Raw genomic sequence first — 15,497 nt, 5'->3', positions numbered from 1 at the left:
CCCACCTCCCCACCCCGCTCCGTGCACAACCACACCCCCACTCCGCCCCATATACACATCCCTCCTCACTCTGTGGACACCCACACCCCACACTCCGCCCCGTGTACTCACCCCCGAGCCCCCACCCCGCTCCGTGCACACACCCCTCCCCACTCCGGTCTGTGCACACCCACCTCCCCACTCCGCTCTGTGCACACCCACCTCCCCACTCCGCTCCATGCACACCCGCCTTCCCACCCCGCACCGTGCACACCCACAACCCCCACTCCGCTCTGTGCACACCCGCCCCCCAACCCCGCTCCGTGCACACCCACCTCCCCACCTTTCTCCGTGCACACCCGCCTCCCCTCCCCGCACCGTGCACACACGCCTCCCCACCCCGCTCCGTGCACAACCGCCTCCTGACCCTGCTCCGTGCACAACCACACCCCCACTCCGCCCCATATACACATCCCTCCTCACTCTGTGGACACCCACACCCCACACTCCGCCCCGTGTACTCACCCCCGAGCCCCCACCCCACTCCGTGCACACACCGCTCCCCACTCCGGTCTGTGTACACCCACCTCCCCACTCCGCTCTGTGCACACCCACCTCCCCACTCCGCTCCATGCACACCCGCCTTCCCACCCCGCTCCGTGCACACCCATCTCCCCACCCCGCACCGTGCACACCCACAACCCCCACTCCGCTCTGTGCACACCCGCCCCCCCAACCCCGCTCCGTGCACACCCACCTCCCCACCCCGCTCCGTGCACAACCACACCCCCACTCCGCCCCATATACACATCCCTCCTCACTCTGTGGACACCCACACCCCACACTCCGCCCCGTGTACTCACCCCCGAGCCCCCACCCTGCTCCGTGCACACACCCCTCCCCACTCCGGTCTGTGCACACCCACCTCCCCACTCCGCTCTGTGCATACCCACCTCCCCACTCCGCTCCATGCACACCCGCCTTCCCACCCCGCACCGTGCACACCCACAACCCCCACTCCGCTCTGTGCACACCCGCCCCCCAACCCCGCTCCGTGCACACCCACCTCCCCACCTTTCTCCGTGCACACCCGCCTCCCCTCCCCGCACCGTGCACACACGCCTCCCCACCCCGCTCCATGCACACCTTCCTGCTCACCCCGCTGTGTGCACACCCACACCCCCCACTCCGCTCTGTGCACACCAGCCCCTGCACCCCGCTCCGTGCACACCCACCTCCTCACCCCGCTCCGTGCACACCAGCCTCCCCTCCCCGCACCATGCACACACGCCTCCCCACCCTGCTCCGTGCACACCCGCCTCCCCTCCCCGCACCATGCACACACGCCTCCCCACCCCGCTCCGTGCACACCCGCCTCCCCTCCCCGCACCATGCACACGCGCCTCCCCACTCCGCTCAGTGCACACCCACCTCCCCACCCCGCTCCGTGCACACCCGCCACCCCACCCCGCTCCGTGCACACCCGCCCCCCCACCCCGCTCCGTGCACACCCACCTCCCCACCCCGCTCCGTGCACACTCGCCTCCCCTCCCCGCACCGTGCACACACGTCTCCCCACCCCGCTCTGTGCACACCTTCCTGCACACCCCGCTCTGTGCACACCCACACCCCCCACTCCGCTCTGTGCACACCCGCCCCCCCACCCCGCTCTGTGCACACCCACCTCCTCACCCCGCTCCGTGCACACCCGCCTCCCCTCCCTGCACCATGCACACACGCCTCCCCACCACGCTCCGTGCACACCCACACCCCCCACTCCGCCCCGTGTACATACCCCTCCCCACTTTGTGCACACCCACACCCCCCACTCCGCCCGGTGTACACACCGCCGCGCCCCCACCCCGCTCCGTGCGCACACCTCTACCCACTCCGTGCACACCCGCCTCCCCACCCCGCTCCGTGCACACCCGCCTCCCCACCCCGCTCTGTGCACACCCGCCTCCCCACCCCGCTCCGTGCACACCCGCCTCCCCACCCCGCTCCGTGCACACCCGCCTCCCCACCCCGCTCCGTGTACACCCACACCCCCCACTCCGCTCCATGCACACACCCTTCCCCACACCGTGCACACCCACACCCCCCTCTCCCCTCTGTGCGCACCCACGTCCCCACTCCGCTCTGTACACACCCACCTCCCCACCCCGCTCCGTGCACACCCGCCTCCCAACTCGCTCCGTGCACAGCCACCTCCCCACCCCGCTCCGTGCACACCCGCCTCCCACCCCACTCCGTGCACACCCACACCCCCCACTCCGCTCTGTGCACACCCGCCTCCTCACCCCGCTCCGTGCACACCTGCCTCCCCACCCCGCTCCGTGCACACCCGCCTCCCCACCCCGCTCCGTGCACACCTACCTCCCCACCCCGCTCCGTGCACACCCGCCTCCCCACCCCACTCCGTGCACACCCACTTCCCCGCCCCGCTCCGTGCACACCCGCCTCCCCATTCCGCTCCGTGCACACCCGCCTCCCCACCCTGCTCCGTGCACAACCACACCCCCATTCCGCCCCATATACACATCCCTCCTCACTCTGTGGACACCCACACCCCCCACTCCGCCCCGTGTATACACCCCCGATCCCCCACCCCGCCCCGTGCACACACCCCTCCCCACTCCGCTCTGTGCACACCCACCTCCCCACTCCGCTCTGTGCACACCCACCTCCCCACTCCGCTCCGTGCACATCCGCCTTCCCACCCCGGTCCGTGCACACCCATCTCCCCACCCCGCACCGTGCACACCCACACCCCCCCTTCGCTTTTGCACACACGCCCCCCCACCCCGCTCCGTGCACACCCACCTCCCCACCCCGCTCCATGCACACCCGCCTCCCCTCCCCGCACCGTGCACACACGCCTCCCCACGCCGCTCCGTGCACACCTTCCTGCTCACCCCGCTCTGTGCACACCCACACCCCCCACTCCGCTCTGTGCACACCCGCCCCCCCACCCCGCTCCGTGCACACCCACCTCCTCAACCCGCTCCGTGCACACCCGCCTCCCCTCCCCGCACCATGCACACACGCCTCCCCACCCCGCTCCGTGCACACTCGCCTCCCCTCCCCGCACCATGCACACATGCCTCCCCACCCCGCTCCGTGCACACCCGCCGCCCCTCCCCGCACCATGCACACAGACCTCCCCACCCCGCTCTGTGCACACCCGCCCCCCCACCCCGCTCCGTGCACACCCACCTCCCCACCCCGCTCCGTGCACACACGCCTCCCCACCCCGCTCCGTGCACACCTTCCTGCACACCCCGCTCTGTGCACACCCACACCCCCCACTCCGCTCTGTGCACACCCGCCCCCCCACCCCGCTCTGTGCACACCCACCTCCTCACCCCGCTCCGTGCACACCCGCCTCCCCTCCCTGCACCATGCACGCACGCCTCCCCACCACGCTCCGTGCACACCCACACCCCCCACTCCGCCCCGTGTACATACACCTCCCCACTTTGTGCACACCCACACCCCCCACTCCGCCCCGTGTACATACACCTCCCCACTTTGTGCACACCCACACCCGCCACTCCGCCCGGTGTACACACCGCCGCGCCGCCACCCCGCTCCGTGCGCACACCTCTACCCTCTCCGTGCACACCCGCCTCCCCACCCCGCACCGTGCACACCAGCCTCCCCTCCCCGCTCCGTGCACACCCACCTCCCCACCCCGCTCCGTGCACACCCGCCTCCCCACCCCGCTCCGTGCACACCCGCCTCCCCACCCCGCTCCGTGCACACCCGCCACCCCACCCCGCTCCGTGCACACCCGCCTCTCCACCCCGCTCCGTGCACACCCGCCTCCCCACCCCGCTCCGTGCACACCCACCTCCCCGCCCCGTGCACACCCGCCTCCCCACCCCCGTCCGTCAGAGCCACACCCCCCACTCCGCCCCGTATACACACCCCCGAGCCCCCACCCGGCTCCGTGCACACCCGCCTCCCCACCCCGCTCCGTGCACACACCCCTCCCCACTCCGCTCCGTGAACACACCCCTCCCCACTCCGCCCTGTGTACACCCACACCACCCTCTCCCCTCTGTGCACATCCACCTCCCCACTCCGCTCTGTGCACACCCACTTCCCCACTCCGCTCCATGCACACCCACCTCCCCACTCCGCTCTGTGCACACCCACCTCCCCACTCCGCTCTGGCACAACCGCCTCCACACCCCGCTCCGTGCACACCCGCCTTCCCACCCCGCTCCGTGCACACCCACCTCCCCACCCCGCTCCGTGCACACCCGCCTCCCACCCCACTCCGTGCACACCCACACCCCCCACTCCGCTCTGTGCACACCCGCCTCCCCACCCCGCTTCGTGCACGCCCACCTCCCCACCCCACTCCGTGCACACCCTCCTCCCGACACCGCTCCGTGCACATGCACCTCCCCACCCCGCTCCGTGCACACCCCTCTCCCCACCCCGCTCCGTGCATACCCGCCTCCCCACCCCGCTCCGTGCACACCCGCCTCCCCACCCCGCTCCGTGCACACCCGCCTCCCCACCGCGCTCCGTGCACACACGCCTCCCCAACCCGCTCCGTGCACACACGCCTCCCCACCCCGCTCCGTGCACACCCGTCTCCCCACCCCGATCCGTGCACAGCCGCCTCCCCACCCCGCTCCGTGCACACCCGCCTCCCCACCCCGCTCCGTGCACACCCTCCTCCCCACCCCGCTCCGTGCACACCCGCCTCCCCACTCCGCTCCGTTCACACCCGCCTTCCCACCCCGCTCCGTGCACACACACCTCCCCACCCCGCTCCGTCCACACCCGCCTCCCACCCCACTCCGTGCACACCCGCCAACCCACTCCGCTCTGTGCACACCCGCCTCCCCACCCCGCTCCGTGCACGCCCACCTCTCCACCCCGCTCCGTGCACACCCGCCTTCCCACCCCGCTCCGTGCACACACCCCTCCCCACTCCGCCCTGTGTACAACCACACACCCCACTCCGCTCCGTGCACACACCCTTCCCCACACCGTGCACACCCACACCCCCCTCTCCCCTCTGTGCACACCCACCTCCCCACTGCGCCCTGTGCACACCCACCTCCCCACTCCGCTCCGTGCACACCCGTATTCCCACCCCGCTCCTTGCACACCCACCTCCCCACCCCGCTCCGTGCACACCCGCCTCCCACCCCACTCCGTGCACACCCGCCAACCCACTCCGCTCCGTGCACACCCGCCTTCCCACCCCGCTCCGTGCACACCCACCTCCCCACCCCGCTCCGTGCACACCCGCCTCCACACCCCCGTCCGTGCACACCCGCCTCCCCATTCCGCTCCGTGCACACCCGCCTCCCCACCCCACACCGTGCACACCCGCCTCCCCACCCTGCTCCGTGCACAACCACACCCCCACTCCGCCCCATATAAACATCCCTCCTCACTCTGTGGACACCCACACCCCCCACTCCGCCCCGTGTACACACCCCCGAGTCCCCACCCCGCTCCGTGCACACCCATCTCCCCACCCAGCACCGTGCACACCCACACCCCCCACTCCGCTCTGTGCAAACCCGCCCCCCACCCCGCTCCGTGAACACCCACCTCCCCACCCCGCTCCGTGCACACCCGCCTCCCCTCCCCACACCGTGCACACACGCCTCCCCACCCCGCTCCGTGCACTCCTTCCTGCTCACCCCGCTCTGTGCACACACACACCCCCCACTCCGCTCTGTGCACACCCGCCCCCCCACCCCGCTCCGTGCACACCCACCTCCTCACCCCGCTCCGTGCACACCCGCCTCCCCTCCCCACACCATGCACACACGACTCCCCACCCCGCTCCGTGCACACCCGCCTCCCCTCCCCGCACCATGCACACACACCTCCCCACCCCGCTCCGTGCACAACCGCCTCCCCACACCGCTCCGTGCACACCCGCCTCCACACTCCGCTCCGTTCACACCCGCCTTCCCACCCCTCTCCGTGCACACACACCTCCCCACCCCGCTCCGTGCACAACCGCCTCCCCACCCAGCTTCGTGCACACCCGCCTCCCCACTCCGCTCCGTTCACATCCGCCTCCCCACCCCGCTCCGTGCACACACCCCTCCCCACTCCGCCCTGTGTACACCCACACACCCCACTCCGCTCCGTGCACACACCCTTCCCCACACCGTGCACACCCACACCCCCCTCTCCCCTCTGTGCACACCCACCTCCCCACTCCGCTCTGTGCACACCCACCTCCCCACTCCGCTCTGTGCACACCCACCTCCCCACTCCGCTCCGTGCACACCCGCCTTCCGACCCCGCTCCGTGCACACCCGCCTCCCACCCCACTCCGTGCACACCCGCCAACCCACTCCGCTCTGTGCACACCCGCCTCCCCACCCCGCTCCGTACACGCCCACCTCCCCACCCCGCTCCGTGCACACCCGCCTTCCCACCCGGCTCCGTGCACACACCCTTCCCCACTCCGCCCTGTGTACACCCACACACCCCACTCCGCTCCGTGCACACACCCTTCCCCACACCGTGCACACCCACACCCCCTCTCCCCTCTGTGCACACCCACCACCCCACTGCGCTCTGTGCACACCCACCTCCCCACTCCGCTCCGTGCACACCCGTCTTCCCACCCCGCTCCGTGCACACCCACCTCCCCACCCCGCTCCGTGCACACCCGCCTCCCACCCCACTCCGTGCACACCCGCCAACCCACTCCGCTCCGTGCACACCCGCCTTCCCACCCTGCTCCGTGCACACCCACCTCCCCGCCCCGCTCCGTGCACACCCGCCTCCACACCCCCGTCCGTGCACACCCGCCTCCCCATTCCGCTCCGTGCACACCCGCCTCCCCACCCCGCTCCGTGCACACCCGCCTCCCCACCCTGCTCCGTGCACAACCACACCCCCACTCCGCCCCATATACACATCCCTCCTCACTCTGTGGACACCCACACTCCCCACTCGGCCCCGTGTACACACCCCCGAGCCCCTACCCCGCTTCGTGCACACACCCCTCCCCACTCCGCTCTGTGCACACCCACCTCCCCACTCCGTTCCGTGCACACCCGCCTCCCCACCCTGCTCCGTGCACAACCACACCCCCACTCCGCCCCATATACACATCCCTCCTCACTCTGTGGACACCCACACCCCCCACTCCGCCCTGTGTACACACCCCCGAGCCTCCACCCCGCTCCGTGCACACCCATCTCCCCACCCCGCACCGTGCACACCCACACCCCCCACTCCGCTCTGTGCAAACCCGCCCCCCACCCCGCTCCGTGAACACCCACCTGCCCACCCCGCTCCGTGCACACCCGCCTCCCCTCCCCACACCGTGCACACACGCCTCCCCACCCCGCTCCGTGCACTCCTTCCTGCTCACCCCGCTCTGTGCACACACACACCCCCCACTCCGCTCTGTGCACACCCGCCCCCCCACCCCGCTCCGTGCACACCCACCTCCTCACCCCGCTCCGTGCACACCCGGCTCCCCTCCCCACACCATGCACACACGACTCCCCACCCCGCTCCGTGCACACCCGCCTCCCCTCCCCGCACCATGCACACACGCCTCCCCAACCCACTCCGTGCACACACGCCTCCCCACTCCGCTCTGTGCACACCCGCCTTCCCAACCCGCTCCGTGCACAACCGCCTCCCCACCCCGCTCCGTGCACACCCGCCTCCACACTCCGCTCCGTTCACACCCGCCTTCCCACCCCGCTCCGTGCACACACACCTCCCCACCCCGCACCGTGCACAACCGCCTCCCCACCCAGCTTCGTGCACACCCGCCTCCCCACTCCGCTCCGTTCACACCCGCCTCCCCACCCCGCTCCGTGCACAACCGCCTCCCCACCCAGCTTCGTGCACACCCGCCTCCCCACTCCGCTCCGTTCACACCCGCCTCCCCACCCCGCTCCGTGCACACACCCCTCCCCACTCCGCCCTGTGTACACCCACACACCCCACTCCGCTCCGTGCACACACCCTTCCCCACACCGTGCACACCCACACCCCCCTCTCCCCTCTGTGCACACCCAACTCCCCACTCCGCTCTGTGCACACCCACCTCCCCACTCCGCTCTGTGCACACCCACCTCCCCACTCCGCTCCGTGCACACCCGCCTTCCGTCCCCGCTCCGTGCACACCCGCCTCCCACCCCACTCCGTGCACACCCGCCAACCCACTCCGCTCTGTGCACACCCGCCTCCCCACCCCGCTCCGTACACGCCCACCTCCCCACCCCGCTCCGTGCACACCCGCCTTCCCACCCCGCTCCGTGCACACACCCTTCCCCACTCCGCCCTGTGTACACCCACACACCCCACTCCGCTCCGTGCACACACCCTTCCCCACACCGTGCACACCCACACCCCCTCTCCCCTCTGTGCACACCCACCTCCCCACTGCGCTCTGTGCACACCCACCTCCCCACTCCGCTCCGTGAACACCCGTCTTCCCACCCCGCTCCGTGCACACCCACCTCCCCACCCCGCTCCGTGCACACCCGCCTCCCACCCCACTCCGTGCACACCCGCCAACCCACTCCGCTCCGTGCACACCCGCCTTCCCACCCTGCTCCGTGCACACCCACCTCCCCGCCCCGCTCCGTGCACACCCGCCTCCACACCCCCGTCCGTGCACACCCGCCTCCCCATTCCGCTCCGTGCACACCCGCCTCCCCACCCCGCTCCGTGCACACCCGCCTCCCCACCCTGCTCCGTGCACAACCACACCCCCACTCCGCCCCATATACACATCCCTCCTCACTCTGTGGACACCCACACTCCCCACTCCGCCCCGTGTACACACCCCCGAGCCCCTACCCCGCTCCGTGCACACACCCCTCCCCACTCCGCTCTGTGCACACCCACCTCCCCACTCCGTTCCGTGCACACCCGCCTCCCCACCCTGCTCCGTGCACAACCACACCCCCACTCCGCCCCATATACACATCCCTCCTCACTCTGTGGACACCCACACCCCCCACTCCGCCCCGTGTACACACCCCCGAGCCCCCACCCCGCTCCGTGCACACCCATCTCCCCACCCCGCACCGTGCACACCCATACCCCCCACTCCGCTCTGTGCAAACCCGCCCCCCCACCCCACTCCGTGCACACCCACCTCTCCACCCCGCTCCATGCACACCCGCCTCCCCTCCCCACACCGTGCACACACGCCTCCCCACCCCGCTCCGTGCACACCTTCCTGCTCATCCTGCTCTGTGCACACACACACCCCCCACTCCGCTCTGTGCACACCCGCCCCCCCACCCCGCTCCGTGCACACCCACCTCCTCACCCCGCTCCGTGCACACCCGCCTCCCCTCCCCGCACCATGCACACACGACTCCCCACCCCGCTCCGTGCACACCCGCCTCCCCTCCCCGCACCATGCACACACGCCTCCCCACCCCGCTCCGTGCACACCCGCCTCCCCTCCCCGCACCATGCACACACACCTCCCCACCCCGCTCTGTGCACACCCGCCCCCCCACCCCGCTCCGTGCACACCCACCTTCCCACCCCGCTCCGTGCACACCCGCCTCCCCTCCCCGCACCGTGCACACACGCCTCCCCACCCCGCTCCGTGCACACCTTCCTGCCCACCCCGCTCTGTGCACACCCACACCCCCCACTCCGCTCTGTGCACACCCGCCCCCCCACCACGCTCTGTGCACACCCAACTCCTCACCCCGCTCCGTGCACACCCGCCTCCCGTCCCTGCACCATGCACACACGCCTCCCCACCACGCTCCGTGCACACCCACACCCCCCACTCAGCCCCGTGTACATTCCCCTCCCCACTTTGTGCACACCCCCCACTCCGCCCCGGTGTACACACCACCGCGCCGCCACCCCGCTCCGTGCACACCCGCCTCCCCTCCCCGCTCCGTGCACACCCGCCTCCCTTCCCCGCTCCGTGCACACCCGCCTCCCCTCCCCGATCCGTGCACACCCACCTCACCACCCCGCTCCGTGCACACCCACCTCCCCACCCCGCTCCGTGCACACCCGCCTCCCCACCCCGCTCCGTGCACACCCGCCTTCTCACCCCGCTCCGTGCACACCCGCCTCCCCACCCTTTGCCGTTCACACCCGCCTCCCCACCCCGCTCCGTGCACACCCGCCTTCTCACCCCGCTCCGTGCACACCCACCTCCACACCCCGCTCCGTGCACACCCGCCTTCTCACCCCGCTCCGTGCACACACGCCTCCCCAGCCCGCTCCGTGCACACCCGCCTCCCCACCCTTTGCCGTTCACACCCGCCTCCCCACCCCGCTCCGTGCACACCCGCCTCCCCACCCCACTCCGTGCACACCCGCCTCCCCACCACGCTCTGTTCACACCCGCCTCCACACCCCGCTCCGTGCACACCCGCCAACCCACCCCGCTCCGTGCACACCCACCTCCCCACCCCGCTCCGTGCACACCCGCCTCCCCACCCCGCTCCGTGCACACCCGCCTCCCCACCCCGCTCCGTGCACACCCACCTCCACACCCCGCTCCGTTCACACCCACCTTCCCTCCCCGCTCCGTGCACACCCACCTCCCCACCCCGCTCCGTGCACACCTGCCACCCCACCCCGCTCCGTGCACACCCACCTCCACACCCCGCTCCGTTCACACCCACCTCCCCTCCCCGCACCGTGCACACCCGCCTCCACACCCCGCTCCGTGCACACCCGCCTCCCCACCCTGCTCCGTGCACACCCGCCTCCCCACCCTGCTCCGTGCACACCCGCCTCCCCACCCCGCTCCGTGCACACCCGCCTCCACACCCCGCTCCGTGCACACCCGCCTCCACACCCCGCTCCGTGCACACCCGCCTCCCCACCCTGCTCCGTGCACACCCGCCTCCCCGCCCCGCTCCGTGCACACCCGCCTCCCCACCCCCGTCCATGTAGAACGCCCCGTATACACACCCCCGAGCCCCCACCCGGCTCCGTGCACACACCCCTCCGCACACCGTGCACACCCGCCTCCCCACCAGGCTCCGTGCACATACCCCTCCCCACTCCGCTCCGTGCACACACCCCTCCTCACACCGCCCTGTGTACACCCACACCCCCCTCTCTCCTCTGTGCACACCCACCACCCCTCGCCGCTCTGTGCACACCCACCTCCCCACTCCGCTCCGTGCACACCCGCCTTCCCACCCCGCTCCGTGCACACTCACCTCCCCACTCCGCTCTGTGCACAACCGCCTCCACACCCCGTTCCGTGCACACCCGCCTTCCCACCCCGCTCCGTGCACATCCACCTCGCCACCCCGCTCCGTGCACACCCACCTCCCCACCCCGCTCCGTGCACACCCGCCTCCCACCCCACTCCGTGCACACCCACACCCCCCACTCCTCTTTGTGCACACCCGCCTCCCCACCCCGCTCCGTGCACGCCCACCTCCCCACCCCACTCCGTGCACACCCACCTCCCCACCCCGCTCCGTGCACACCCACCTCCCCACCCCGGTCCGTGCACACCCGCCTCCCACCCCACTCCGTGCACACCCACACCCCCCACTCCGCTCTGTGCACACCCTCCTCCCGACACCGCTCCGTGCACACACGCCTCCCCACCTCGTTCCGTGCACACACGCCTCCCCACCCCGCTCCGTGCACACACGCCTCCCCACCCCGCTCCGTGCACACCTTCCTGCTCATCCTGCTCTGTGCACACACACACCCCCCACTCCGCTCTGTGCACACCCGCCCCCCCACCCCGCTCCGTGCACACCCACCTCCTCACCCCGCTCCGTGCACACCCGCCTCCCCTCCCCGCACCATGCACACACGACTCCCCACCCCGCTCCGTGCACACCCGCCTCCCCTCCCCGCACCATGCACACACGCCTCCCCACCCCGCTCCGTGCACACCCGCCTCCCCTCCCCGCACCATGCACACACACCTCCCCACCCCGCTCTGTGCACACCCGCCCCCCCACCCCGCTCCGTGCACACCCACCTTCCCACCCCGCTCCGTGCACACCCGCCTCCCCTCCCCGCACCGTGCACACACGCCTCCCCACCCCGCTCCGTGCACACCTTCCTGCCCACCCCGCTCTGTGCACACCCACACCCCCCACTCCGCTCTGTGCACACCCGCCCCCCCACCACGCTCTGTGCACACCCAACTCCTCACCCCGCTCCGTGCACACCCGCCTCCCGTCCCTGCACCATGCACACACGCCTCCCCACCACGCTCCGTGCACACCCACACCCCCCACTCAGCCCCGTGTACATTCCCCTCCCCACTTTGTGCACACCCCCCACTCCGCCCCGGTGTACACACCACCGCGCCGCCACCCCCGCTCCGTGCACACCCGCCTCCCCTCCCCGCTCCGTGCACACCCGCCTCCCTTCCCCGCTCCGTGCACACCCGCCTCCCCTCCCCGATCCGTGCACACCCACCTCACCACCCCGCTCCGTGCACACCCACCTCCCCACCCCGCTCCGTGCACACCCGCCTCCCCACCCCGCTCCGTGCACACCCGCCTTCTCACCCCGCTCCGTGCACACCCGCCTCCCCACCCTTTGCCGTTCACACCCGCCTCCCCACCCCGCTCCGTGCACACCCGCCTTCTCACCCCGCTCCGTGCACACCCACCTCCACACCCCGCTCCGTGCACACCCGCCTTCTCACCCCGCTCCGTGCACACACGCCTCCCCAGCCCGCTCCGTGCACACCCGCCTCCCCACCCTTTGCCGTTCACACCCGCCTCCCCACCCCGCTCCGTGCACACCCGCCTCCCCACCCCACTCCGTGCACACCCGCCTCCCCACCACGCTCTGTTCACACCCGCCTCCACACCCCGCTCCGTGCACACCCGCCAACCCACCCCGCTCCGTGCACACCCACCTCCCCACCCCGCTCCGTGCACACCCGCCTCCCCACCCCGCTCCGTGCACACCCGCCTCCCCACCCCGCTCCGTGCACACCCACCTCCACACCCCGCTCCGTTCACACCCACCTTCCCTCCCCGCTCCGTGCACACCCACCTCCCCACCCCGCTCCGTGCACACCTGCCACCCCACCCCGCTCCGTGCACACCCACCTCCACACCCCGCTCCGTTCACACCCACCTCCCCTCCCCGCACCGTGCACACCCGCCTCCACACCCCGCTCCGTGCACACCCGCCTCCCCACCCTGCTCCGTGCACACCCGCCTCCCCACCCTGCTCCGTGCACACCCGCCTCCCCACCCCGCTCCGTGCACACCCGCCTCCACACCCCGCTCCGTGCACACCCGCCTCCACACCCCGCTCCGTGCACACCCGCCTCCCCACCCTGCTCCGTGCACACCCGCCTCCCCGCCCCGCTCCGTGCACACCCGCCTCCCCACCCCCGTCCATGTAGAACGCCCCGTATACACACCCCCGAGCCCCCACCCGGCTCCGTGCACACACCCCTCCGCACACCGTGCACACCCGCCTCCCCACCAGGCTCCGTGCACATACCCCTCCCCACTCCGCTCCGTGCACACACCCCTCCCCACACCGCCCTGTGTACACCCACACCCCCCTCTCTCCTCTGTGCACACCCACCACCCCTCGCCGCTCTGTGCACACCCACCTCCCCACTCCGCTCCGTGCACACCCGCCTTCCCACCCCGCTCCGTGCACACTCACCTCCCCACTCCGCTCTGTGCACAACCGCCTCCACACCCCGTTCCGTGCACACCCGCCTTCCCACCCCGCTCCGTGCACACCCACCTCCCCACCCCGCTCCGTGCACACCCGCCTCCCACCCCACTCCGTGCACACCCACACCCCCCACTCCTCTTTGTGCACACCCGCCTCCCCACCCCGCTCCGTGCACGCCCACCTCCCCACCCCACTCCGTGCACACCCACCTCCCCACCCCGCTCCGTGCACACCCACCTCCCCACCCCGGTCCGTGCACACCCGCCTCCCACCCCACTCCGTGCACACCCACACCCCCCACTCCGCTCTGTGCACACCCTCCTCCCGACACCGCTCCGTGCACACACGCCTCCCCACCTCGTTCCGTGCACACACGCCTCCCCACCCCGCTCCGTGCACACACGCCTCCCCTCCCCGCTCCGTGCACACCCGCCTCCCCACCCCGCTCCGTGCACACCTGCCTCCACACCCCGCTCCGTGCACACCCGCCTCCCCACCCTGCTCCGTGCACACCCGCCTCCCCGCCCCGCTCCGTGCACACCCGCCTCCCCACCCCCGTCCATGTAGAACGCCCCGTATACACACCCCCGAGCCCCCACCCGGCTCCGTGCACACACCCCTCCGCACACCGTGCACACCCGCCTCCCCACCAGGCTCCGTGCACATACCCCTCCCCACTCCGCTCCGTGCACACACCCCTGCCCACACCGCCCTGTGTACACCCACACCCCCCTCTCCCCTCTCTGCACACCCACCTTCCCTCCCCGCTCCGTGCACACCCACCTCCCCACCCCGCTCCGTGCACACCTGCCACCCCACCCCGCTCCGTGCACACCCACCTCCACACCCCGCTCCGTTCACACCCACCTCCCCTCCCCGCACCGTGCACACCCGCCTCCACACCCCGCTCCGTGCACACCCGCCTCCCCACCCTGCTCCGTGCACACCCGCCTCCCCACCCTGCTCCGTGCACACCCGCCTCCCCACCCCGCTCCGTGCACACCCGCCTCCACACCCCGCTCCGTGCACACCCGCCTCCACACCCCGCTCCGTGCACACCCGCCTCCCCACCCTGCTCCGTGCACACCCGCCTCCCCGCCCCGCTCCGTGCACACCCGCCTCCCCACCCCCGTCCATGTAGAACGCCCCGTATACACACCCCCGAGCCCCCACCCGGCTCCGTGCACACACCCCTCTGCACACCGTGCACACCCGCCTCCCCACCAGGCTCCGTGCACATACCCCTCCCCACTCCGCTCCGTGCACACACCCCTCCCCACACCGCCCTGTGTACACCCACACCCCCCTCTCTCCTCTGTGCACACCCACCACCCCTCGCCGCTCTGTGCACACCCACCTTCCCACTCCGCTCCGTGCACACCCGCCTTCCCACCCCGCTCCGTGCACACTCACCTCCCCACTCCGCTCTGTGCACAACCGCCTCCACACCCCGTTCCGTGCACACCCGCCTTCCCACCCCGCTCCGTGCACATCCACCTCCCACCCCACTCCGTGCACACCCACCTCCCCACCCCGCTCCGTGCACACCCGCCTCCCACCCCACTCCGTGCACACCCACACCCCCCACTCCTCTTTGTGCACACCCGCCTCCCCACCCCGCTCCGTGCACGCCCACCTCCCCACCCCACTCCGTGCACACCCACCTCCCCACCCCGCTCCGTGCACACCCACCTCCCCACCCCGCTCCGTGCACACCCGCCTCCCACCCCACTCCGTGCACACCCACACCCCCCACTCCGCTCTGTGCACACCCTCCTCCCGACACCGCTCCGTGCACACACGCCTCCCCACCTCGTTCCGTGCACACACGCCTCCCCACCCCGCTCCGTGCACACACGCCTCCCCTCCCCGCT

Source organism: Scyliorhinus torazame, chromosome 22 (genome assembly GCF_047496885.1).
Source record: "Scyliorhinus torazame isolate Kashiwa2021f chromosome 22, sScyTor2.1, whole genome shotgun sequence".
In the NCBI taxonomy this organism is placed as follows: domain Eukaryota; kingdom Metazoa; phylum Chordata; class Chondrichthyes; order Carcharhiniformes; family Scyliorhinidae; genus Scyliorhinus; species Scyliorhinus torazame.
The sequence above is the reverse complement of the archived record's forward strand: the minus strand, read 5'-3'. Positions refer to the sequence as shown.